General features: G+C 44.2%; 1 long non-coding RNA gene across 2 annotated transcripts; it reads left to right on the top strand.

Moving 5' to 3' along the window:
- LOC147915896 (uncharacterized) lies at positions 1–24373 on the top strand. 2 transcript variants are annotated; one of them, XR_015553609.1, is made up of 4 exons: positions 1–338; positions 18474–18612; positions 20310–20393; positions 22896–24373. It is a non-coding gene; the product is annotated as an uncharacterized LOC147915896 (long non-coding RNA). The 2 variants fall into 2 exon arrangements; XR_015553608.1 differs by lacking the exon at positions 22896–24373 and having other exon boundaries at positions 4–338; positions 20310–20427.
- Positions 24374–26090: the final 1717 nt, after the last annotated feature.

Here is a 26090-nt window from a genome sequence, read left to right as displayed (position 1 = left end):
TTTCCATCAGCTTAACCACCAGAGCCTGAGGGTGGGCGGAAAAGGCTCCAACTCATCCTGTAGCACAGTGACCCATTTACCAGAGTTTTCTCATCTTGGAAGGGGAGGAGGAGAGGCATGGACCTGGAGAGAGGAAGGCAGAAAAGGCGGAGCTTGGGAAGGAAAGAGAAGGAGAAGCCAAGGGCTTTCTCCTCCCTTCCTCCGGCTCCTCCTCCCTCTCTCTCTTTTGCTGGGGGCAGAATGAAGGGCATTGGAGGGTTTCTCAGGATGGTTTGCACCTTCTCAGTTCAGCAGGAAGGAGAGAAATGAGCTGCTTCTTCCACACTTCAGACACTGAGGTAAACTGTCCATCGGGAAGGTTCCTAGCTGTGCCCAGAGGCAGAGCCATGAAATAGGATCTCGTCCCCGCCCCCCATAGTCAGCTTCTTACTTGGACTGTGGAGAATGTGTTTCCGTGACGCCCCACGAGGCTGTGCAGTGGAGAGGAGCTGCCTGGAGCCGGGGTGCAGGTCTGGTTTGCAGTCGGTGTCCTGCACCATGGCCTGCCGCTGTCCTGGGCGCAGATGCCTGCTCTGCAGGTCCCAGCGCGGAGGGACACCACAGCGGTGGGGACAGACAAAGGAACACGTGATGCCACGATAAGGGTGCCAGGATGTGGTGGGTGCAGCGAGGACAGGCGCACAGGGAGCCCAGCCAACCCGCCACCCTCAGCATGGGGGAGGGGGGGGACTGGGAGGACGACCAGGGCGACTCTAGCCGGCTGTGCCTAAACTGAGTTTTAAAGGAGGCGAGGACGCAGGGGTGGTGGGCCAGGGCTGGGGAGCCGGGCTGAAGGCACGGCAGTTGCCAGGGCACAATGGCCGGAAGCAGTGTGGTGTGTCCGGAGGAGCCAGCCCCAACCAGGCCGGTTGAGGCAGCGTTGATGCTGGAGAGGAGGTGGGGGCCGGCTCACTGCCGCGGCTGTCGGGAGCTTGCATTCCCTTCCCTTCTCAGGAGCTCATCTGTGCAACTCTCTGGGCCAGCCTCGGCAGAGGTCTAAAATATCCACCCTGGTTGATCAAGGCCCGGATCCCCCCCTTCATTACTCACAGGAATTTATTTTTCTGTGCACAGCAAGCCCCTGATCAGAGGCGGCCAGCACATTTCCTCCTCTTACACCAGGAAGCAGTGGCCCCTAGCGAGGGTCAGGTCCTGGCCTTACGGGGCTGCGCCCACAGGGCACAGAGCTCAGCGCAGCACCGAGGCGGACACTGGGGTGCCCGAGTGGGGTGGGCAGGACCCCGGGGTGGGGGAAAGAGGAAGAAGCCGCCTGAGGGCCCCTGGCCGGGAGAGGAGAGAGAGGGGATCTAGGATTGGAGTTGGAAGTGAACTCAGAGAAGATTCGGTCCGACACATTTGTTTTATAGAGGGAGAAAAACGGAGGCCCAGGGAGCATTTTGCTACAAGTAACTCAGGAGGCCCCGACTGGGCTGGGACTAGCAGCCCAGGACACTCCCCACCACGCCCGAGCCTTGAATAAAATCTAACGCCGCGCTGGGTCCAGCAGGGAGCGATGTTGCTCTAGTTTTGGCTCGGTTGGGGGTGGGGTAGGGAGGGAATCCGAATTCAGTCCGCGCGTGACCACAAGCAAAACTGAAGCAGGTGCACGTTCCCTGCTCGCCACCCGGTGCCCAGCCCTGTTCAACGTCGCTGTGGCTCAGGCCCTCGCCTTTCTCAGTACCCCCACCAGACTCCCAAGAGTTACCTGTCCTATTACAGTCCCCTCAAGTTCTACTTTTCTTTGGCGACCAAGATTATTGGGGGTGGGGGGTGGGGGTGGGCGGCGGGATTTGCATTTTGACAGACGATCAAATGCTGGTAAAAGGTGGAATTTCTGGCCCAAGATAGAACGGGGAGATATTTCGGCTAGACTCCTAACCTCCCCCAATCCTTCAACATCTACCAATTAGTCCTAAGCCATCTGTGCAGTGCATCATCCGTAGAAATAGCTAGAATGTCAAAGCTTTTAATGGTGGATAGGTGTCCCCAGTTTAGGAACCTCTCTTCTTTGGGCCAGGCTGGGAGTTCTCCCAACTCTCCTTCCCTCGCTTGTCAAAAAACGAAAAGGCACCGACTGGAGATCTTGGGGGACCAGACTGGAGATCCTGGGCAGTCCTGGGCGCCGGGAACCCCACCCGGGGTGACCTGGCCGCTGTCTGCTGGTCCCCTGGCGGGAACAGCTCTGCCGGGGGTCCTCCCGCTCGCTCATCCGGACCTGCAGCCCCGAGAAGGGGCCCTGGGGCCGGGGGCACGGGGAGGTGGAGGTGGAGGGGAGTAACCGGCAGGAAGCTGACGGGGTCGCAGGGCTCGGGGATGTCCTGGGGCAGGCGGAGCGTCCGGGCCCCGGTCTCCGGCGCAGGACGCGGAGGTCGCTGTGCAGAGAACGGTCCAGGCGGCGGGTCCCCCCTGGCGCGGCTGCGCTCGGGCGGGTCTGGGGAGAGGAAAGCATGCGAGCGCTAAGGTGGGAGGTTGCAGGAGCCGGGGCCCCTCCGAGGTTCCTTTGGCGTATTCACGGATTTCATTCCGCTCTTGGTTTTCGTTTACCTGCAAGGCACAGCCCCGCGCTGGCCCTGGCGGTGCTTGGAACCGGGGTCCCTTGGTCAAAACGTGTCCTGCTCTCCGCCACTAACAAGCCGTTAGGCCCACCCTGTTTCTTCTGGCGATGTGAATCATCATTTTTGGTTGTTCATGCGAGTCTTGAGCTGATCAGATGCAGCACTGGGAGTGCGGTGCTTGGGCGGAGTGGGTGCCTGGGCCCTGCACTGAATTTGTGACTTTAGCAAATCCCGAAATCCCTCTCTGCCTCAGATGTGTACAATTAATATTTAACCGAAAAAAACTGCTGTCTTTTTTTTTAGGCTAAAAATATTTTGGAAAATATAAAAGAACTATAATTACACCGCATTTTGTGTATTTATTTTGTGGGTTTTCTTTTGCCTTTTTCGGTTCGAATTCTATACGTATGTATTTTTAATTTTTTTCCCCATCGTCATCATATTTCCTATTCGTATTTCCAGCCTACTTTAAAAAATTTTTAAATCATACATGTTTCTCTTATAACATGTTCTTTATGAATCTCCCTGATATCTGCATACTGTTAGGCTCAATTTGCCCGATTAGTTGGACATTTAGGACCTATCTACTTTTTCATTATGTTACAGTGATTTCTAAGTAGTATGTAATTTCAATTTTTATTTCTTAGTTACTCTAAGAGTTCATAAAAGGTGTTACAATTTTTGAAGTGGATAGATTTTTCCCATTTGCTTATAATTTTATTGCCCTGTGGTCTGAGAATGTGGCTTGTATTTACGCTTTTTGGAATTTATTGAGCTTTTGATTGATGGTTGATTTTGTAAATAACTTTAGGCATAGTTTTGAATGAATGATTGAGTACAAAATTCCTGTAGATCGAGCTTAAAGATATTATCCATACCTGCTATGTTCTTTATTTTTATCTACTTCGTCTGTTAATTTCTGAAAGAGTTGTAAGTTTTCAAAATATGTTTGTGGTTTTACAATTTCCTTTTTATATTTCTAACAGTTCATGCTTTATATATATTTTTTATTCAAAAATTTTTTCGACAACAACAAACACATAGTCACAGAGATTAGATTGGTGGTTACCAGAGGGGAAGGGGGGAGGGAGAAGGATGAAAGGGGTGACAGGGCACGTGTGTGTGAAGATGGATGGTAATTAGTCTTTGGGTGGGGAACATGATGTAGTCTACACAGAAACTGAAATGTAATGATGTATACCTAAAAATTTATATAATGTTATAAACCAATGTTACCTCAATAAAAAAATAAAATAAATTATATAGTCAAAAAAGTTTTTTTCCAGCTTTATTGAGATATAATTGACATATAACATTGTGTAAGTTTGAGGCACACAACATAATGATTTGATATATGTATGTATTGCAAAATGGTTACCACAATAAGATTAGTTAACACATCTACCACCTCACGTAGTTACATTTGTGTGTGTTGAGAACATTTAAGATCTACTCAATTAGCAACTTATAAACATACGATAAAGTATTGTTAACTATAGCTGCCATACTGTACATTACATTCCCAGAATTTATTCATCTCATAGCTGGAAAATTTGTACACTTTGACTATTTTATTTCCATATCTTAAAGTGATATTTTGAAGTGTAAAACCACATGGCTGTTAAGATGATAAAAAAATATGTTGGCATATATATCTTTTTCTACATTTTGAATTATTTTCTTGGTCTGGATTTTCAGAAGGAAATGGCCTAGAAAGCCAAATTGGCCTCTTAAGGATTTGACAAATGCAGACTATTGGCTGTCACGTGAGAGTGCTCTCTTCACTGAACCCTCGGTATAAAAAAGAACAATGGGTGAACTTTTTTTTTTTTTTAGTTTATAAACATTGAATAATTTTTTTTTTTAAAAAAAACAACAAAAAACAAGGCAGTGTTACTTTGAGAGAGGTAAGAAATGGGGATAATTTTTTAAATGTGCTTTGATTTTTGATGTTGACTTTTGTTTCTGTAGGTCTGATAATCAGTGGAATTTTCTTTCTTCTATATAGATTGCCCTTGTCCTTTTGCCCTTCTGTTTTCTAACTTTTAACTAGAAGAGGTTAATCTTTTCTGTTCTTATATTGTAGGAATTACGTTTATGTTTATTCTGCAAAACACCTTACTGAAAAAGAAAAAATCCAGCCCATCAAACCAGATACCTGAAATTGACCCTGACTGACTCTCTCCCTGCCGCCCCTGGACTTGAACAGATCTTTCAGTGTGGCACACAGAGCAGATAGGGGTCTTGTGGGGACTAAAGCTTAGACAACTTTGGGGAGAGGGGCAGGGGGGTGTGAAGTCGAGGGGGGTAAGGGTCGGGGAGGGGGAGCCTTCTTTAACTTTTTTTTTAGAGTGCTGAGATTGTAGGATAATTGGGCTGAAATATGGGGATAAGTGATGCCCAGTGAAATTACATGATTTTCCTGGGATTGATAGATTCCTGTTTCAATTTCCCTCAGATAAAGAGACTGTGGTGGGAAGGGATGGGGGGTAAGGCGTGAGGAGCTGGAGTCCTTTGCTTTTTTTCAGGACTAAGAAAGAGGAGGAATGGCCCCATGCATTTACATACAGTATTCCTTTAGTATCCTTTTAATGTCCCTGCCATCAGTAGAGATGACCTCTCTTTCATTTCTGATATTAGTCATTTATGTCTTCTCTCCTTTTTTCTTGGTTAGCCTGGCTAGAGATTTGTCAGTTTTATTGATCTTTTCTAAGAACCAGCTTTTAGTTTAATTGATTTTCTCTATTGTTCCCCTGTTTTTCAATTTCATTGATTTCTGCTCTAATTTCTATTATTTCTTTTCTTCTCCTTGCTTTAGGCTTAAATTCCGCTTTCTTCTCTCATTTCCTAAGGTGGGAGCTTAGAGTATTGATTTTAGGTCTTCTTTCCTTTTAAATATATGCATTTAATGTTGTAAATTTCTCTCTAAGCACTGCTTTTGCTGCATCCCACAAATTTGACAAGCTGTGTTTTCATTTTCACTTAGTTCAAAATATTTTTAAATTTCTCTTGAGACTTATTCTTTGACCCATGTGTTATTTAGAAGTATGTTGGTTAATCTCCAAATATTTGGGAATTGTCTAGATATCTTTCTGTTATTGATTTCTAGTTTAATTCCATTGTGGTCTGAGAACATATTTTGTATGATTTCTATTCTTTTAATTTTGTTAAGCTGTGTGTTATGGCCCAGAATGTGGTCTGTTTTGGTCAATGTTCCATGTGAGCTTGGGAAGAATGTGTATTCTGGTGTTGTCTGATGCAGGGTTTTATAAATATCAGTTAAATCATGTTGGTTGATAGTGCTGTTCAGGTCAATTAACTCATTACCGATTTTCTGCCTGCTGGATCTATCAGTTACTTAGTGTTGAAATATCCAACCATAACAGTGGATTTGTCTATTTTTCCTTGCAGTCCTGTCGGTTTTTGTGTCACATATCTTGATGCTCTGTTGTTAGGTGCATACGTTAAGGGTTGTTAAGTCTTCTTGGAGAATTGATCCCTTTAATATTATGTAATACCCCTTTTCCTCCCTGATAATTTTCCTTGTTCTGAAGTCTGCCCTGTCTGAAATTAATATAACTACTTTAGCCTAGCCTTAGGATGATATCGCTTTCTCCATCCCTTTACAACCCATCGGAGTCTTTATACTTAAAGTAAGTTTCTTGTAGACAAATATGTTTGGGTCTTGTTCTTTTATTCTCTGACAATCTCTGTCTTTTAGTTGGTGTATTTAGACCATTCACATTTAAAGTGATTATTGATGTAGTTGGGTTAATATCTATCACGTTCATAACTGTTTTCTACTTCTTGCACTTGTTCTTCGCTTCCTTTTTCTCCCTGCTCCATCCATCTAAATAACTATTTATCAATGTTTTTCTAGCTCTTGCCTGAGCAACATCATTTCTAGCTTTGTGTGCTTCCTCACACCTGTAGCAATGAAGCACATACAAAATCGTTCATGCAGCACTGCCTTATAAAGTGAATTTTGGGAGAAAACCCAGTGTTCATCAATATGTCAGTGGGAATTTAAATTATGGTTCACTGACACAAAGGAATACTATGCAGCAGTTAAAAGTAAGCCAATATATTCGTATGTCCTGGAATAAAACAAATTCCAACACATATTGTTAAGTGAAAAAATGAGGTGCAGAACAATATATGCATTGTGATTCTTTTATGTAAAAATTATATGTCTGTGTGTAAATGCACAGAAAAAGCTCTGGTATTATACAAACTGATGTGATGGTGGATTTGGGAAATCAAAGAACTATTAGTTACATTTTTGTTTCTCACAAAATTGTGTTCATAAGATTTTTATTAAGCTTTAAAAACAGGAAAGGAGCTTGAAAGTGCTTTTCCTCTTAAGGAGAAGGTTGCCTGACAGAAGCAGCTTTCTCTAACCTCAGCATTTGGGCTGCTCATCTGACATGGGGGCACCATACCCGTGGTGATCCAGTGCCAGAGATGCAGGCAGCAAAGATGTTCCGAGTGCTTGCCAATCGCAATGCTGCCCTCTCCCCCATTCTCTAGGACTTTGGGTAAGTTTATTCAAGATGGACACTCTGTAGTTCACAAGGACGGGGGCATTGTTCAGCAGGACCGAGTGAGAGCCTCCTAGGATTCGGGGTGGTGGTGGCAGAAAAGGCTCTGGGGGTGGGGTGCTGGAGGACCCCTGATGGTAAAGGGAAGGAATATGGTGAAAGCGTGAAAGATCCACTCACATGGACCTGTGCTTCTTGCCCATGATTCTCAGGGACTCAGGGGCCAAGCAGCTTTGGTGAGGTCACAGCACTGCTGTGGTTTCCAGGCAGGCCTCAAGAGACAGGGACTACTGAAATACCTTCTCCTCGAGGCCCTGCACAAGACAAGAGAGCCTCAATACACTGGGTCGGTGACAATCTGTCGGCTACTTGCTGAGGAATGATGGATAATTTTTCTCTGTGACTCAGTTAACCAGTCAGATGTTGTATCAACTTAAACATAGACAGAGCCAGGATTATAGCATTCAACAGGCCTAGGGTTGCAACTGGATCCAGCCTCATTGAATTCAGGACATTGAACCCAGAAAACTCTGTTTCTGTTTCTTCTGAATTCTCCTCAGAAAGAGGAAATCACACACACAGAATCACTTATTGTAATTAGGCACCAAAGTAAACAAGTTAATCTCATTTGGGGAAGTGGGGTGAGGGTTTCACCTTTCCCTCTTGGGCATTGCGTTGGATTTTATTACTGTGGTTAATCAAGGGGAATTTCAGTAGCAGATTAGTTCCCTGCCATTTAGAATCAAGGATGTAAGGGTCTATGTCTGTAAGAGCCGTCCTTATGCCTTTAAAATCTCTCCCAGCACAGTTGTGAGGTGGGTTGATGCTGTCATCTTGTGTTGGAAGACAAGTTGGTCTGTCCCAAATGTAAGTGAGTTTGTTCTGATGGAAACTTCCTCTCAGTGGTACATTATATTGGACATGAAGACTCAACGTCAAGATGTCAGTTTTCCCCAGTTAATATACAGATTCAGTGTACTCAAAATGTCAGACACACTTTCTTGACAAGCTAATTATAAAATTCGTACGTAAGTATAGAGGACCAAAAATAGCTAAGATAATTTTGCTGAAGGGTAAGGGGGCATCCACTTTTTCAAATATCATGATTCATAAACTGTAGTAATTTAAACAGTAATAGACCAATAGAAGACATTAGATGGCCCAGAAAAGATCTATATGAAAATGTCAGAGGTAGCTGTACACATTAGCAGGTAAAGGATTCAGTCCGTGGTGCTGTGACCATTGGCTTTCCATGTGGGAAAAATGTAAAACATGACCTCTATCTTAAACCGTTCACAGAAGTATATCCCAGGAAGAATAGAGACTAAGTGTGAAAAGTAAAGCTTTAAAATTTTTTGAAAAATATTTTTTTCTTGTGACATAGGGTAAGGGCAGAAACTCTTGATCAAGACATAAAAGCACAAACCATGAAGGTCTGATAATATGTTACCATATTAAAATTGTAGAAGAATGTAGAACAAAACCCAGTAAGTGCAAAGTTAAAGAACAGGTCTCAGATTAGGAAAAGATATTTGCAATGCATAGAAGCAACAAAGGATCGTATACATAATATGTAAGACTATTACAAATTAATAAGATAAAAACAAATAATTAAAAATGAGCAAAGTACATGATCCATCCAATATACAAATAAAAAGACACTAAACCTTACTTGAATAAGGGAAGTGCAAATTAAAACAACTGATATCACTTCATACATACCCAGATTAGCAAAAATTAACAAGACTAATAACATCAATTATGAGTGAGGAAATGGCCAAAGAACTTTTATGCAAAGTTGATGGGAACGTAAATTGGTACAACCACTTTGGAGACAATTTGGCAATGTCTGGTAAAAATAAAGATGCTCACCATTTTCCCAACCCCTGGACCCCAGCACCTTCATTTCTAGGTTCATCACTCAGAGAGACTCTGTAGTATAAGAACGTTCACGGAAGCACAAAGAACAGAAACTGGAAATTTGCGATAATAAAAATTGGAAACAATCTAAATATCCAACAATAGAAAAATGGATAAATAAATGGTGATAAATTAAATAACCCAATGAATGAACTAGATCCACAGGCATTAACACGGATAAATCTCAAGAATGTAATGTTGAATGAAATAAGCAAATTTCTAAAGAATACATACAATCTGACATCATTTACAAAAAATAAAATTACATGCAAAATAATGCTATATATTTTTATTATTGTATTATTATTTATAAGTATTACGAGTATAAAAATATAAAAGCCTAAACAGGCAGAAGCCACAAACTTCAGGAGAGGGATTGCCTTGGGGGTGGGCAGTGGTGGAGGATGGAAAGGAAGTGAAGAAGGTACTAACATTTTATTTCTTGAAATAAAAAATGGAAAGCAAATTTGGCAAAACGTTAAATTTTCTAATCTGACAGTAGGTATCTGGCCGTATATTATATGACTTTCAGTTCTCTTATTTATCTATTTTTATTGAGGTATAATTGACATATAACATTATATTAGTTTCAGGCGTACAACATAATGATTCAATATTTGTATATACTGACAAATGATCACCACAAGTCTAGTTAACATCTGTCCCCATATGTAGTTACAAACTTTTTTTTCTTGTGATGAGGACTTTTAAGATTTATTCTCTTAGTAACTTTCAAATATGCAATACGGTATTATTAACTGTAGTCACCATGTGGTACATTAAATCCCCAGTACTTTTCTTTATATTTGACATATTTCATAATTTAAAACAAAAATTTAAAAACTCTGTCCTCTTTAGAAGGTTAATAAAATAATTACATGTAATGAGCACCTGCTGTGTTCCAGGCACTGTTTAGAGTACTGGAACTTCCAAAGTTAAACATCCTTTACCCAGCCTTGAGTAAGGGTGAGATTTAGGCTATTCAAAAACAGCCAGGCAAGTCATGTATCTGATAAGGGGTTAATATCCAAAATATATAAAGAACTCAATAGAAAAACCAAACAATCCTGTTAAAAAATGGGCAGAGAGGGCTGGCCCCGTGGCTTAGTGGTTAAGTGCGTGAGCTCCGCTGCTGGCAGCCTGGGTTCGGATCCCGGGCGCACACTGACGCACTGCTTCTCCGGCCATGCTGAGGCCGCGTCCCACATACAGCAACTAGAAGGATGTGCAACTATGACATACAACTATCTACTGGGGCTTTGGGGGAAAAAAAAAAATGGGCAGAGAAACTGAATAGACATTTTTCCAAAGAAGACATACGCGTGGCCAACAGGTACCTGAAAAGATGCTCACCATCACTAATTATCGGGGAAACGCAAATCAAAACCACAATGAGATATCACCTCACATCTGTTAGAATGGCTATCATCAAAAAGACAAGAGATAACAAGTGTTGGTGAGGAAGTAGAGAAAAGGGAACACTTGTGTGCTGTCAGTGGGAAAGTAAATTGCTGCAGCCACTGTGTATGATGATTCCTCAAAAAATTAAAAATAGAACTACCATATGATTCAGCGATTCCACTTCTGGGTATATATCCAAAGGAAATGAAATCACTATCTCAAAGAGATATCTACATCCTCATGTTCATTGCAGCATTATGTATAATAGCTAAGATAGGGCCAAGTGCCCATCAACAAATGGATGGATAAAGAAAATGTGGTATATATATACAATGGAATATCATTCAGCCATATAGAAGAAGGAAATCCTGTTGTTTGTGACAACATAGATGGACCTTGAGGGTATTATGCTAAACGAAATCTGTCCAAAAGAGAAAGACAAATACTGTATGATTTCATTTATATGGAGTCTAAAAAAACTGAACTCAGAAACAGAGAACAGATTGGTGGTTGCTAGAGGCAGGGGGTGGGAAGTAGAGGAAATGAGTGAAGGTCAAAAGGTACAAACTTCCAGTTATAAGATAAATAAGTCCTGGCTCCTGGGAAGCACTGGCAGGTGGGAGCTTTCTTACTCTTAATCGTCTTGTGGTGAGGAAGCAGATGGGGTCTTGTCCTGTCAGACATCCTCGAGTTAAGATCACAATGGGGCTCCTTCACGCCCTGGCCCAGGCTGGGATGCAGGGCAAGTTGGGGCCCCCTGCAGCAGGCCTGGAAGCAGGTGGAGGGATTGTTTTTAAGCCAATGTAGACCCTCAAGTGGAACATGTTCCCTCTCAGGGCAAACCCCTTCAGAGCTCTTAGAAAATCACAGTTTCATTTTTAGCAAGACCCTGCCGCAGTGGGGAAAAGCCCCCACAGTAACCAGTCCTCTCCAAAGGGGGAGGCCTGTGGGTGGGGCTGTGCCTGTTCCGTGCCGGCTGCTTCCTGCACCCTTCCCTTCTCCCCGCCTAATTCCTTAGCTCCATCCCGTCCTGCCATCTTCATTCTTTTGCCTTTTCCAGCCCCGCTCCTCTCTCATTTTGGAGGGCTGGTGCAGCCTTGGGCACTGCTTTCAGGTTCTGGATCATCTGTCTGCCCGGGGCCTGGGTGAGGAGCCTCTGCCCAACAGCCGCAGTGCAGCCTCCTTTGCTGTCTCCCTGAGCAACTCTGTGCAATTCTGTACTTAGATTACCACTTCCGAATAAGCCTGCCCTGATATGCCCCCAGGCACTCGGCAGAGATGAACCAGGTCCCCTAGATAGGGTTTGAGTTCCTGCCATTTTTATAGCATAAGCTATGTGCTTTAGCTCTGTAAACACAGCAGGCAGGTCCTTGACTACAGGGAAAGATGTTCCACTTGGGAAACACAGAGTTTTAAAATGCTGCATTCTTCCAAGTCATGGTCCATGAAAGAAATAATTGATAAACTGGAGTTCATGAAAATTAAAAACTTCTGCTCTGCTAAGGCACTGTCAAGAGAGTAATAAGACAAGCCACAGACCGGAAGAAAATATCTGCAAAAGACACATCTGATAAAGGACTGTTATCCAAAATATACAAAGGACTCTTAAAACTCAACAATAAGAAAAGAAACAACCCAATTAAAAAATGGGCCAAAAATCTTAAGACACCTCATCAAAGAAGATATACAGACGGCAAATACACATAGGAAGAGATGCTCCACATCATATGTCATCAGAGAAATGTAAATTAAAACAATAATGAGATACCACTACACACCTACTAGAATAGCCAAAATCCGAAAAACTGACAACACCAAATGCTGACAAGGATGTGGAGCAACAGAAACTCTCAACCATTGCTGGTGGGAATGCGAAATGGTACCACTACTTTGGAAGACAGTTTGCCGGTTTCTTACAAAACTAAGCATCCTCTTATCATACGATCCAGCAATCATCCTCCTTGGTATTTACCCAAAGGAGTTGAAAACTTATGTCCACATGAAAACCTGCACACAGATGTTTATAGCAGCTTTATTCATAATTGCCAAGTTGGAAGCAACCAAGATGTCCTTCAGTAGGTGAATGGATAAAGTGTGGTACATCCAATCAAAGGAATATTATTCAGTGCTAAAAAGAAATGTGCTATCAAGCCATGAAAAGACATGGAGGCACTTCAAATGCATATTACTAAGTGAAAAAAGCCAATCTGAAAAGGCTACATATATGATTCCCATTATTTGACATTCTGGAAAAGGCAAAACTATGGAGACAGTAAAAATACTGGGGATTGGGGGGAGGGAGAGATGAATAGGCAGACACAGAGGATTTTTAGGGCAGTGAAACTACCCTGTATGATACCATACTGATGGATACATGTCATTATACATTTGTCCCAATCCGTAGACTGTACAACACCCAGAGCGAATCCTAATGTCAACTATGGGCTTTGAGTGATGATGATGTATCAGTGTAGGTTTATCAGTTGTAACAAATGTACCACTCTGGCGGGAGATGTTGATAATGGGGGAGGCTATGCGTGTGTGGGAGGCAGGGGGTATATGAGAAATCTTTGTACCTTCCTTTCAATTTTGCTGTGAACCCAAAATTGCTCTTAAAAAACAAAGCCTTTAAAAAAAATGTGGCAATCTTCCAATACAAAATTATGTCTGCGCTGAAAAAGTATTTCCCACCTATAACCCAGGATGGAAAAAAAAAGGTGATACCTATTGTGGGTGAGAGTGGCGTAAAACTGGCACCTGCTGGTGGGCTGGAAAACAATTTGATACCACGTATTAAAAGCTATAAAAATGTTTATACCCATATGCTCAGTAATTCCAATCTGGAAAATTTCTCCAGTGGATGTAATCTTAGACTTGGCACAATAGGGTCTGAACAGAGATGTTAAATGTTGGAAGCAATCAAAATGTTCAGAAGTAAAGGATTATTTAAGTAAACTATGGTAATCCATTCAATACATTAATTGTTAAAATTATGAAGTGTTATAATTAGGAAAACTATGTATGAACAAGGAAAATGCTTAGGGTATACTTTATAAAAACATACATTCAGCAAGATTACAACTGTGTAAACAATGTTTAAAAAATATTAGAAGAAAATACATCAAGATACCTCTCTCGTTCTTTTTTCTAGTTTCTAAATTTCTGCAACGTATATTACCGCAATTATATTACTTTTACAAATGGAAGACTTAAAAATAACTCACTTCTCTTCTAGGGGAGCGACGCTCAGTGCAAAGCCACACTCTGCCCTAGAAAAAGCCTGCAGAACTGGACTTGTTTTTTTTGGGGGCCGAATCGAGAAGTGTGTGTGTCACTTTTTGCCCCATATTGTCTGTGCCATTTATTCTCATAATTCTCCAGTTTAGTATGTTTATATCTTTCTCCACAATGATTAATTTTTTTAAATTGTGGTAAAACATATATAACATAAAATTTACCATTTTAGCCATTTTTAAGTGTATGGTTCAGTGGCAGTAAGTACATTCAGACTGCTCTTGCAGCCATCACCACCATCCTTCTCCAGAACTTTTTCAACTTCCTGAACTGAAACTCTATACCCTTTAAACACTAACTCCTCATTTCCCCTTCCCCCAGTTCCTGGCAACCACCATTCTGCTTTCGGTCTCCATGAATTTGACTGCTCTGGGTACCACCTATAAGTGAAATCACACAGTATTTGTCCTTTTTCCACGATCACTTTTAAAGCTCTCTGAGGATAAGGACCAAGCCCCTGATTTGTTTTCATTTTAAATGTAGTGCTTATTTGCTCCTTTATTTAATATTTATTGTGCTGGGCAGAGGGCTAAGCAACGCTCAGGAGGCACGTGTGCTCTCCCAGGCTGACAGTGTAGTGGGACAGAGATAACAAGGCAAAAGAGAGGGGAAAGAAGACCAGAGTGTGAGAAGTGTGAAAGTGTGGTGACAGAGAACCCCACGGGGCCTTCTGGACAGTCTAAGCGTCTGTAGGATGAATGGGAGAGTGGTCCGGGAGGAAAGCCGAGGAGGAGCTGGGGGGTCCAGGCAGAGGGAGGGGGGCACAGAGCCTGAGGAGGGAAGGGCCTTCATGCGGTGTTCGTGAGTGTGAGTGTGAGTGTGTACGCACGTGAGTGTGTGTGTGTGCAGGGGTCCTGGGGAGATGGCAGGCCTGGGGCGACTGGGGAGAGAGCAGGAGTGTATCCTAGGTGCTGCGGGGAGCTGTGGGGGGATCCTCTTCTCCCCGCCTGCTTTGAGAGGAGGGAAGCACACAGAGGGCTTGGCTGAGCACACAGCCAGGATGAGGAACAAATGCTAATCCCTCCTGCTGGGCACTGACTCTGCCACACTCTGCACCTGCATGACCTCATGGGCCAGGTACCAAGAAGCCCCATTTCTCAGACACCAAGGCCGAGGCACAGATCAATGCAGCCGCTTACACAGCTAGAGCCGGCTAAGTGGGCACAGCCCACGCCCGGAACTACTGCTTTGCTCTGTGTCTCTGTGCACGGCCCGGTGGCTGTGTGCACAGTGTCTGGCTATGGCAGGGAGCAGTGATCTCCAGTTTGTAGGAGTGGAAACTGAGGCTGAGGGATGAGAAGCCACCTCCCCAGGGTCAAGGAGCAAGTAAGTGAATGAAGAGCGAACATGTGATTGAATGAACAAGCAAATGAAAAAAGAAAAGGTCTGACTCCATCCCCTGCCCCCATTTCCTCCCAGGGTCCTGGGAGGGGGCTTTTCATGGCACTGCTGGGTCCGGGGAAGATAGAGGGGGCCCTGCGGGTAGAGGAGGGGAGAGGAGGGGGGAGCAGGGCCCACCACAGAAGATGAAAAGAAGATTCTAGTCTCTCCAGAGCACACTTGAGTGTGCTTTCTTGTGCTTCTTTCCTAAAGCCTTGTCTTCACCTTACTTACTGTAAATGCAATGTTATGTCCCGTTTTTCCTTTATTTATTTGCATAAACATTCTCTGAGTCTCTTACAAAATCTTTATGACCACAATTTTTAAGCTTTGAATAATTGTCTACCGAGTAAATGGACTAGAATTTATTAAAATTCCCTCCTATTGTCAATCATTTATGTCGTTTTCAATATTTCTAAAATACATAAATAATGCTATTACATAATGCTAATAACAGTGAGAGTAATAATTCCTGAGGATGAATCTCCAGACTGGGTTTCAAAGGCCTGAGCAGTTTCTTTGGGCCCTGCCGGTTTTGACCCTCCACAGTGCCCAGGGCAGCTGTGGCCACGCTGAAGAGGCCAGGGACAGAACCGGGCTGACACCGCATCTGTGTTTGTAAGTGAACCTGTGTGTCCTGTCCCAAGCAGCAGGGTAGGCGTGGGGGCCGCTGCTGGAGGGGGAAGGGCTGCCCTACATAATGTCGCCACATAAAAGGCGCAGGTGCACAGCTAGGACCCGGGGAGGTGGCAGCTCTGCCTGACTCCCCCTGCTTGTGGGGGGCGATTGTCTCCCTCAAGCATCCCCCTAAACCCTCCCTGGGCCATTCCCTTTAACTTCCTAGGGAAGGACTCCAGGGTACAGCGATTCTTGCATGTTTTGATCTGACCCCATTTGAAGCGCAGTCCCGGAGTCTGTAAGGGCCGCAGCAAACCCCAACACGCAAAGACAGAGGCTTGTGGCTGGCTTGCGGTCGCTGTGATCACGCTGGAGTCAGAGAACGGCTGCCTGGCAGGCGTCACAGAGACGTCCCAGGTGGGAAAAGCCCCGAGCTAGGTACATGTCCTTGGGCTCCAGGAGAGACCCCAGCCCCGGGAGCCTGGGCTCCAGCCAGCTCAGCCTCCTATTGGCTAATGCCCATGGACCAGACACTTCTGGGAAGAAACCAACAGAAAATGTTTACAGAAGCAACAAGGGAGAAGAAAAGTGCTGTGACCCATTCTTGGCTGCCACCTCCAAGTCTGAGTGGTCAGCAAACCATAACCAGGGGTGTGGGAGCTTCCCAGAAAGGGCCACTTCCTCCCTAGCTGCTCACCTCCTGCCCATGCACCTCACCCCTTTATTGCCGTTACCTGACTGTATCAGGCTGCCTGATTCAGCACGTGTCCGTCAGCCACCCCGAAAGACACATCGTGGAGAGCAGCCGAAGACCGTGTCCTCGGGGAGGGGACACGAGGCACAGTTCAGCCATGAACAGGGGCACGTACCTGAATGTGTGGACATCGATGGCTGGAGCTCTTGGAGGAAAACATCCAAGACAAGTCCCCCAAGCTTTGATAAGTCTGTAGACCAAGCAGGCTAGGCACCCGTGGTTTTAGGTGGTTTTTTAGAAAGTCTCATTTGTGTCGTATTGATGTACCCTTGAAAACCTGGGAGGAAGTGTGGTCGTGTGGGGGAGCGCTGTGCAGGCAACACGAAGGCCTGTGTTTGTCCTCTTAGCTCTACCCCTGTTGTCAGAGGAGACCATCTGGGCCACAGGAGCGAGGGGCAGCCACACCTGCCCAATGGCTAGGCGGCAACACCTCCCCAGTTGTGTGTGAGAGTGATGGAGTTATAAAGCCAATGTGCTCATGCCAATTAACAAAACAAAAGAGTGACTCTAAAATGGTGACTTTCTTGCAAACAATAGAATATTCTGAGAATCTGTGACATGTGCGGGTTTGTAAATGGAGAGGAAACAGGAATCGCTGATCAATTCATAACGATACCATCGAAAGCTGCAGTGGTTCTGGGCCAGGGGGCACCAACTGACGTGCTGGAAAAGCGGATGCCCCAGGAAGGGCGGTGATGCAACTGAGCATATCGCCTGAGCCCTGTCCTGTGGAAAGAACCCTAACTCGCCTTCTTAACTTTCTTTGTATGTGTGGCTGCTGGGTATGAAGCGTGGCAATTAAAAATAGCCAGTTCCTTAAAAAAAGTAGAGCAGGTTCAAGATTATTCCTATAAAACTCGCTCGCATTGTAGTAGACTTCTTGGGCTAGAAAGAGATGGAGTGACAGCCGGCACACTGGGAACTGGCCATGGAAATGGTCACATGTGGACATCACTGTGAATTTTGTGGCAGCAAAAAGGTTGTCTTGGTGCATTAGTCATTCAAAACTGCAGCCAAGTGTAAGCCATTGAGTAGGCTTGCTTTTGAGGGGTTCTTGGAAGCTTGCAGGGACTTCCTTTGAGAAAAAACACTTTCTGGTAGAATTAGTTAAATGTGAAGCGGATGCCAGAGAATGTGAGTTCCATGTCACAGGAGGTGTTTAAATGTGGAGTGGACAAGGACTTGGCAGGGTTGTCATAAAGTGTGTTCAAGCATTATTTTGGAAGCTGAATTAGATAGACTTTACGTTCCTTCCCAACATAGAGATCTATAATTCTAAAGGATCAGATTTTACCAGTTGCAAAGATTTTTGAGTTTTAGTTGTGGTTTGCTGCTGCTTCAGCCACAACTAGAGTAGAGAAAGAGCCCACAGGACGGTTTACATGTTGGGATCATGAACTCTGGGCCTTTATATAGTGATAAGACTAGGCAAACCTGAGCAGGACCTAAGATTAAACTGCTCTGGCTCCTGTCCCCATGGGGTGGGTCAGGGGACAGGGCATCTCACCAGGTATCATTGGGTGGTGGTGTTTGGATAAAGTCCTATCTCCACCGTTTGCTTTCCTGCCTGGTGTATTGAGGGAGCTTTGGCTTATTGTCCTGCTCGTAAAATGGCGAGAGTGTGTACGTGCATAAAGGGTTAACTGAGAGAAAGCAGGTAAAACAGTACAGTACCAAGTACACAGCAAATGCTTAATAAATGGAGGTGGTGGCTGGAAGTGAGGGTGAATGTCAATAAACAGCGTTTGAAGATATGAACATCTGGTCACTTTAACCTTCTAGTAAGATTGGATGTAGGCAACCTTCTCTGAAAACAAGTAGAAATGTGTGCATGTGTGTGCGTGTGTGTGGTCAGACCCACAGACAACTTTTTAAAATAGATGTATAAAGTAGATAATCTCATTTATATTTAGGGAATTTTAAGTTTATTTTTATTGTTTGTTATTTGATGATTATTTTTTTCTCTCAAAGGAGATTTTGCAGCTGCAGGAGATGCTGTGGTTGAGCTGGCTTCTGAAGTTAAGTTGCCTTTTGGCTGGTCCTGGATGCAGAAAAGTGAAACTCACAGAGCAGTTAGAGATGGTGAGCCTGGGATATTTGGAGCCAACGTGTGAGTGTGAAGTTCTGTTTAAGTGTGTTTTAAATAGTTATAGACTTTAAAACATCATTTTCTTATTATTAAAATCATGCATCTTTTTAGAAAAAATCTAGGATATAGCAAAGCAAAGAAGAGGAAAAGAAAATAGTCACACAGTCCTCTCTCAGAGATACAACGGCAACCTCTGCTGTATCACCTTCCAGATTCTCTCCCTCTTAAAATTGGGGCTGTACTCTAAAGGTTCTAATAATATTTCATCACTTTTTTAAAACAGTACTTCTTTTCATGTCATTATATATTCTCCTCATATATTTTTTTTCAAAATTGAGATTGCTTTATCGTTTTGTCTGGCTATAAGTGTACCACACAGGTGGAAGTAACGCACATGGGTAAACCAGAAGGTAAAAATCACCTGTAGCCTGCCTCCCCCCCGCCCCCCATAACAATCAGAGCTCACGTTTTGGCAGATACTCTGACTATTTTTTCTAACACATGTTTCTCACACACAGATAATTCACCTCCCCTCCGAGACTGAGTTCATATAACATCTAATGTTTTATAACCTCCTTTTGAAATTTAAAAATACATTGTGAATATCCTTCCAGTGATTAACCATTCTTGCAGAGCATTATTTTAATGGCTCTCATTACATTGTATGGATGTATTCTGATTTATTTCATTGGTGGATACTTAGGTTTTTCGCATGTTTTCAATACGCTCATGATAATGTCATGCATGACTTTGCTGTTAATAATCCTTGTGCATAACCATAAGAACCTTTTCATGGTAAATTTGTAGAAATGGAATTTCTGGGTCAAAATAATGTACACAACTTGACGGCTCTTGACACACACATTATGAAATCGCCCTTCACAGTGGAGGCACCAGTCTGCACTTGCAGCAACGGAGTACGACTGGGCTCCTTATCAGCCCTCCCGTCTGCCCGAAATATTATAGTCTGGTCTAAGCTGGTAAAATGCATTCGAAAAATGCATTCCTTTTTTTGTTTATTTGTTGTTTAAACAACTTCAAACTATATTAGAAACAAGTTTGTGTTTAGTTTTTGTTAGAGTTTATTATTCATTAAATTACTGGTCTTCTGGTTTCTTTCTTCCAGTATATTTTTTAAAACATTCACTTATTTAAACCACTTGGAATTTGTTTTGGTATAAGATGTGAAGGGCCCAGCACCTTTTATTATATAATCCATTTTTTCCCCACAGATGTGAATGCTGCTTGTATCATGTAATCCATATATTCTAATGGGATCTATTCTTTTTTTTTTTTTTTTGTGAGGAAGACCAGCCCTAAGCTAACATCCATGCCAATCCTCCTCTTTTTTGCTGAGGAAGACTGGCCCTGGGCTAACATCCATGCCCATCTTCCTCCACTTTATATGGGACGCCGCCACAGCATGGCCTGATAAGCGATGCGTCTGTGCGCGCCCGGGATCTGAACCCCGGGCCGCCAGCAGCGGAGCACATGAACTTAACGGCTACGCGATGGGGCCTGCCCCTAATGGGGTCTATTCTTGTATCACTTTATTTTAATCACTGGAATCAGTGATTGTAAATGGACCAGTATGTATCTAGTTGCTGATAGTCCCATTGGGAAGGAGAGGCTCTTACTTTTGAGAGAGAAAATCTTTCTGATTCTAAAAAGATGGGTGAGTCACATTCCTCCCTCTCTGCAATTTTCCCCTCTGCTAGGACATAAAGATGGGAAAGGCAGGACATCACAGTGAGGAAGCAGGAATCCGGAATTCAGGACATGGCCGACAAGAAACCAAGCTTGTGAGAAAACTTACTCTCCTCCTGCCACGGGGCGGGGGCGGGGGGGGGGGGGGGGTTGGTCACAATAAAAATTGAAGATCAGCCTCAGGGATTCTGACACTTTGAGACGTCAGCCAAGTTCTGCGACCCTGATAAGAAATTAAAACCTAAGAGTTTGGGGAGGTGAAGGAAGTACTGTTCTCAATATTTTAGAAAAAAAATAAAAATAATCCACAGAGTCACGCCTCAGTAAGTCAATAACCTCGTTTTACCTATGCTTGAAATGCTATTTTTTCAAGTGTAGGAACTAATAAATATGTTTAGCTACTGTAATAACAAACTCTACTCTGTAGAACAAAGTATAAATGAAGGGAAATTGTGCTCTCTCATCTAACCGTACTTCTGAGCAGCCTGTGTGTTCACACCGCGAACCCTCAGCCGGAACAGCACAGTGTGTCTGGGGTGGTGAACTGTAATTTGAGGCAAATATAGACAAGAAAATAAGTTACCTGGAGTGAATAGAAAACTAAAACTATAAAGTGAGAGGCGATATCATATCAAATAAGATGAAGGACACAGGATAAATAAAGTTTCTGTGCACAGTAGTCCCAAGCGAGCCGGCCAGAGGGGAAAATAGCAGTTGCTGTGCCCCTACCGTACACGCCGCCGTTTCTTCCCCACTCTCCGCTCCGTTGTGGGTTTGCCCTTATTTACTGCTCCCCTTGTGTGTATAGCTTTGTAAGCCGCCCCCAATCCTTCTTGAAATTAGGCCATGCAAGAATAAATAAAAATATTAATTCCTAGGTGCTTTCTGATGTATTATAAAGTTGAATTTTAACAGTCAAGTTAATTAATAAAAATAAAAGGAGGATTACTTTTGTTTTAATCTCATTGCTTAAACGGAACTAGTTCCTTTTCCAGGGGGACTTTTGCTTTTTAACACTCCTGGCTGATGTTGGCAGTCAGGGGGGCATCCTGACTCCCACGTGAGCATCATTTTGTGTACCCACACAGTCATATACGCTCAGCTATGGACAGGTATACAGTTTTCTGCAGGTGACTCCTTGCTTTACAAAAATAGGATCATATTGTAAACACTTCCCTGCATCCAGCTTTTCCTCCCTGAGGATTCCCGGCAAGCTTACCGAATTATTCTTTTAAGTCATTCTTTTGATGGCTGCATCATATTTTAGGGCATGTATAGAACACAGTTTACTTAGTGATTCCCTATTGATGAACTTGGGTTGTTTCCAGTTTTTATCTTGCCCAAACAAAATTGAAATAATGATCTTCGTATATTTATTCTTATGTGATAATGCTTTTACTTTATAGGGGACATATGCCTAGCAGTGCTGAGTATGTGATTTGTATTAGACGTTACTAGATATTGCCAAACTGTATTCCAAAGGGCTATAGAGTCTCAAAATCCCATCAGCAGCCCCTGAGAGTGCCCTGTCCACATCCTCTCCAGCAGGGAGTGATGTCACTCTTTTATATTTTCACCCAGCCAGCGACATTGGTATGCAAATGACAGATTTCCATTTTTATGGAAATCTCATGCAATGAAGATGAAATTTTGGTGTCTAGATCGTGGCAGGAGATTGCGAACATGTGAATCAACCTTCTTCTCTTAAACACACAGACACAGCAAAATGTCTTAAGTTAGTTTGGACACTAAAAGCAGCGTAGGGAAGAGGGTGGGGAAATTTCGAGTTAACATCAGCAGGGTCTGTCCAGGCTCAACTACAGGACAGCTGTCCATTGAAAGGCCCTGTACGTCACAATAGTCAGGAATAGTTTACAAAGCAAACATCCCACCCCCACCTCACCTGCCACACACAGGGCACACTCGCTCTGAAATGACACAGAAAAAATCCCAATAGGATCATTCCCTCTTCCGCTGATAAGCCCCTATGTGCTGCATAGGATGGCAGATTCCAGACAGGGGAAGATGTGAAGAACCGTTAGAGCAAGAACTGGCTCCCATGAGGCCCGGCGAGCCTTTCTTCTCAGCTCCTTCGAACCCCACACTGCAAGATGGGCCACGAGAGACGGGATTCTGAGTTTCTGGGGAGGTGGGCTTCGAGCAGGGGCCAAGAAAGGACTTCCACAAAGGCCTGCTTGTCTTGTGGAAGTCACCTTTCCTCCCCATTCCCAAAACAAAGCATCAGCATTGATGTAGAGAAGAAGATGAGAAAGGAGGAAGGGACGACTCAAGCTCCGGCTTCTCTCCCCGCCCGGAGGCTTGGTGCTCTGCAGCCGGTCCACTCTCTCGTGCTGGACGAGCCTCCTGTTGCTCTTTGCTCCCCACGCCCCCCGAGCTCGGCTGAGGCCTGGAGTGGGGTGAGGGTGAGGAACGGGAGTCAGGGCCTCCCCTCTGCCTGGCCTGCTCCCACCCAGCCAACAGGTCTAGCCAAGCAGCCAGTTTGCGGCCACAGGCTGCTGACGGGGTGCCGGGGAGGGGTGTGTTGGGGAAGAAGGGCCTCCGCCTCTCTGCTAACACTTCAAATCTTCTCCTCTTAGCTTTGCACCCAGCCACAGAGACCTCTACAAAATCTACTGTGAGAGGCTGCAAACTCTTCCATCAGTGGAGCACAACTTTGTATGAAGGGGCAATGCATGCCTTCTGCCTGTGTTAACGCTGTTGGGGTATTGACCTGTTCACTTGTTTATCCTCTGTCCAGGGCTGGCACTAGGGTGGGGCGAGTGAGGCACTGAGGGTACTCGTTCTTGGAGTCACACAAGTGCCAGCCTGTGTCTGTGTCCCCTAAGATGACGTAAGGCCATGGAGTTTGGAACAGTGTCTGTCTGTGCTGAATGCATGTTAGTGCCAAGGACATATTAGGTGCTAAATTAATGTCTAATTTGTTGAGCTGTGTTCTCCAAGGTTCTTGTCAATCGTACTTGGCAGAGTAAACATTCAGAAGTGTGGATAAGTCGAGTCCTCACAGCCTTGAGGAGCCCAGAAAGGCTGGGCTGGGGAGCAGCAGGAGAGGCGGTGAGAGGGGCGCTGAGGGAAGGCAGTGCTCCAGCTCACTAGCACGGGAGCAGCCTGCTCGTGGGAGCCCGAGGACCTCCTAGATGAGCCTTCTCGCCTCGTTCATTTATTCATTTAGACTCTGGCTTGGGAATGCTGACCGTTTATGCAGGTGGCGGGGCAGGGCCAGAGGGCTCCTGTAGGCCTTGGTACCCCCAGGAGATGAGGGATTGGCTAGAAAGGAGGTAAACAGTCAGTGCCATGAGCAAGACACGAGCCCTGGAGGGTTGGGCTGTCTGTCCTGGCCACCCCTAGTCCTGCACAGGGCCAGCCGGGCACACAGAAGGTGCCCCAAATAAATATACTTGAACTGGCTGCAAGAAGCCTAAGGAAGAGGCGCAAACTGCAGAGAGAGGGGCAGGGTGATTAGTTCACTCGTAAGTGAGGGACAGGACGCGAGATGGTCTGCAACTAAAAATATATGAAAAGAAATGTAGGCAGTTTCCGTTCAAATTTAGAAGCCTAAGCTAAGCTCTAGGGTGGGTACTCAAGCGGAAAAGGAGTAAATGAATGGAAAGAACCACGATCCCCATAGTCAATGACACCGCGCGGGAGCAGAAGTGCCTTTTTCACACTTGTGCTTTAGCTTGATAAGAATCACACGTGTCAGGCCTCTCTCTGTGAATCCCAGACCGATGTGGTGTTGGGGAATATAGCTTCCTCCTGTTTGAGTCGACACATTGTTATGTGCCCTGGAGGACTCCAGGAACCAGTGACTCATGGCCACCGAGGAGTGTCAGTGACGCATCTGAGGAGGTTTCCCAAGAAGTGACAGAGGAAATCTCTTTGGTCCTCCACAGTTGGAAAGGCCTCTGAAGACAGGGCTCTTTCTCTCTTTCCCTTTGACTGACTGGTAGATTCGGATCAGCGTCTCAGCCCACATGGGCCGGGGATCACTTTCTGAAAACAAGTTGCGCACTTCCTACAGGTAGAGACACAAGCTGCTGGCGGGGGTGGGGATGAGTAAGGATGAAAGGAAGCGGGTGGTGGTGGAGCCCCCTTCCTCCTTTGAACTCAGCCCTGCTGGGCGCCACACCTGCAGGCTGGTGGCCAGAACTCTCCACCCTTGCTTCCTGCAGAGAGGAAGGGAGGGGAGGAAACAGCACTGCTCCCAGACCCTCCTGTCTATGGTCATTCTAGGCCCACAGCAAGACTGAGAGGGAGATACTACGGTGCGCCCATTTCTCAGGAGAGAACTGAGGCTCACAGAGTTATGTAGCTTGCCCAAGGTCGTAGTAGAATTAGGCCCTGTTGTCTGGCTGCCTCAGCATGTGTCACAATGATTTCCATTGTACAGATTTTTTTATCGTAATTTATGACCAAATCTCTCATTGATGGATATTTAAGCTGATTCCAATATTTTATTATTACAATGACCAGAGCCTCTTTTAAAAGAGGCTGTTTCTTTTTTTCCCAAACTTTTAATTGTTTTTTTCCCCCTAATTACAAAAACATTACATGATTATTGTAAAAATTCACACAACACAAAAATGTACAATACAGAAATGGAAATTCCCCAGAGTAACTGCCATTAACAGCTTGGAGTATATCCTTCCAGACCTTTTCCTATGCATATATAGACAAATATGTCTAAAGGCCTTGATATATTATTAGAGAAAAAAATAAAATTTGCAGAATAATAAGATTCAATTTTCTATAGTCTATATCTTATACATTATATATTTTATAAGATTTCAACTTTATGTTTAAAAAAATGCAGGCAGAAAAAGTCTGGAAGCACAAGAGACTTTCAAATACTAATTTTACACATTTCTGCAATGTTCTGTACTTGGATTTTTAAAATATCTCTTTATTGAAGTATAATCTGTATCTATTTCCATATTTATATATGAAAGTTGACATTTCATGAGTATACAGCTCAATGACTTTTCACAAACTGAATACACCCGTGTAACCAGCTCCCGGATGGAGAAGCAGAACCTGACGACCCACGTACCTCATGCTCCCTCTAACCATCACCCCGCACCAAGGGTGACCATATCCTGACTACTAACATGTATTTGTTTTGCCTGTTTTTATCTGTGCTTGAATTTTAACAATGACCATGTATTGCCTTTAAAATGAGAATAACCAACACAGATGTTAAAATATATGCAGCCGTGGTGGCCATCATTTGATGCCAGCATATACAGAGCTAGCTCATTCCTCAACAGCTGCATGCAGTCTCTTCTATCGCAATTGACCTAACTGGCTCCTTCTGACGGACATTTGGATTGTTTCCAATTTTTGGCTAATAAACAGCACTACAAAGAACAATTTCATTCATATTTCTTTGTGCATGTCACTTTGAGATGTGTTTCTTTAGGATAAATGCCTACAAGTGGAATTGTTGGTCAATAGACAGCTAGATTAAAAACAATTTTTGTGTGTGCATATTCTGCAATAACGGCCCTCCAGAAAGTAGCAAATGCTCAGTTCCTTCTTTAAAACCAAAGTCAGGTGCTGGGTGCAGACCTCCTCACCGCAGCCCTCCCCGCCAACAGCCAAGCTGGCTCTAGCTCCCTGGGCAGACAAGCCAAGCCTGCCTCGCTGGGCAGGTGCCTGTGCACAGAAAACAGACCCAGGAGCACACACGCCCCCCCGGGGCCCCTCAACCTCACCCAGTGTGAACTTGCAAACAACTAAACACAATTGCAAAGACAGCAGCAGAAAGATGCTGT

This window comes from Ceratotherium simum, chromosome 11 (assembly GCF_057802395.1).
Source record: "Ceratotherium simum simum isolate JZ-2026a chromosome 11, ASM5780239v1, whole genome shotgun sequence".
Classification (NCBI taxonomy): Eukaryota; Metazoa; Chordata; class Mammalia; order Perissodactyla; family Rhinocerotidae; genus Ceratotherium; species Ceratotherium simum.
This window is presented reverse-complemented; position numbering and strand designations above follow the sequence as displayed.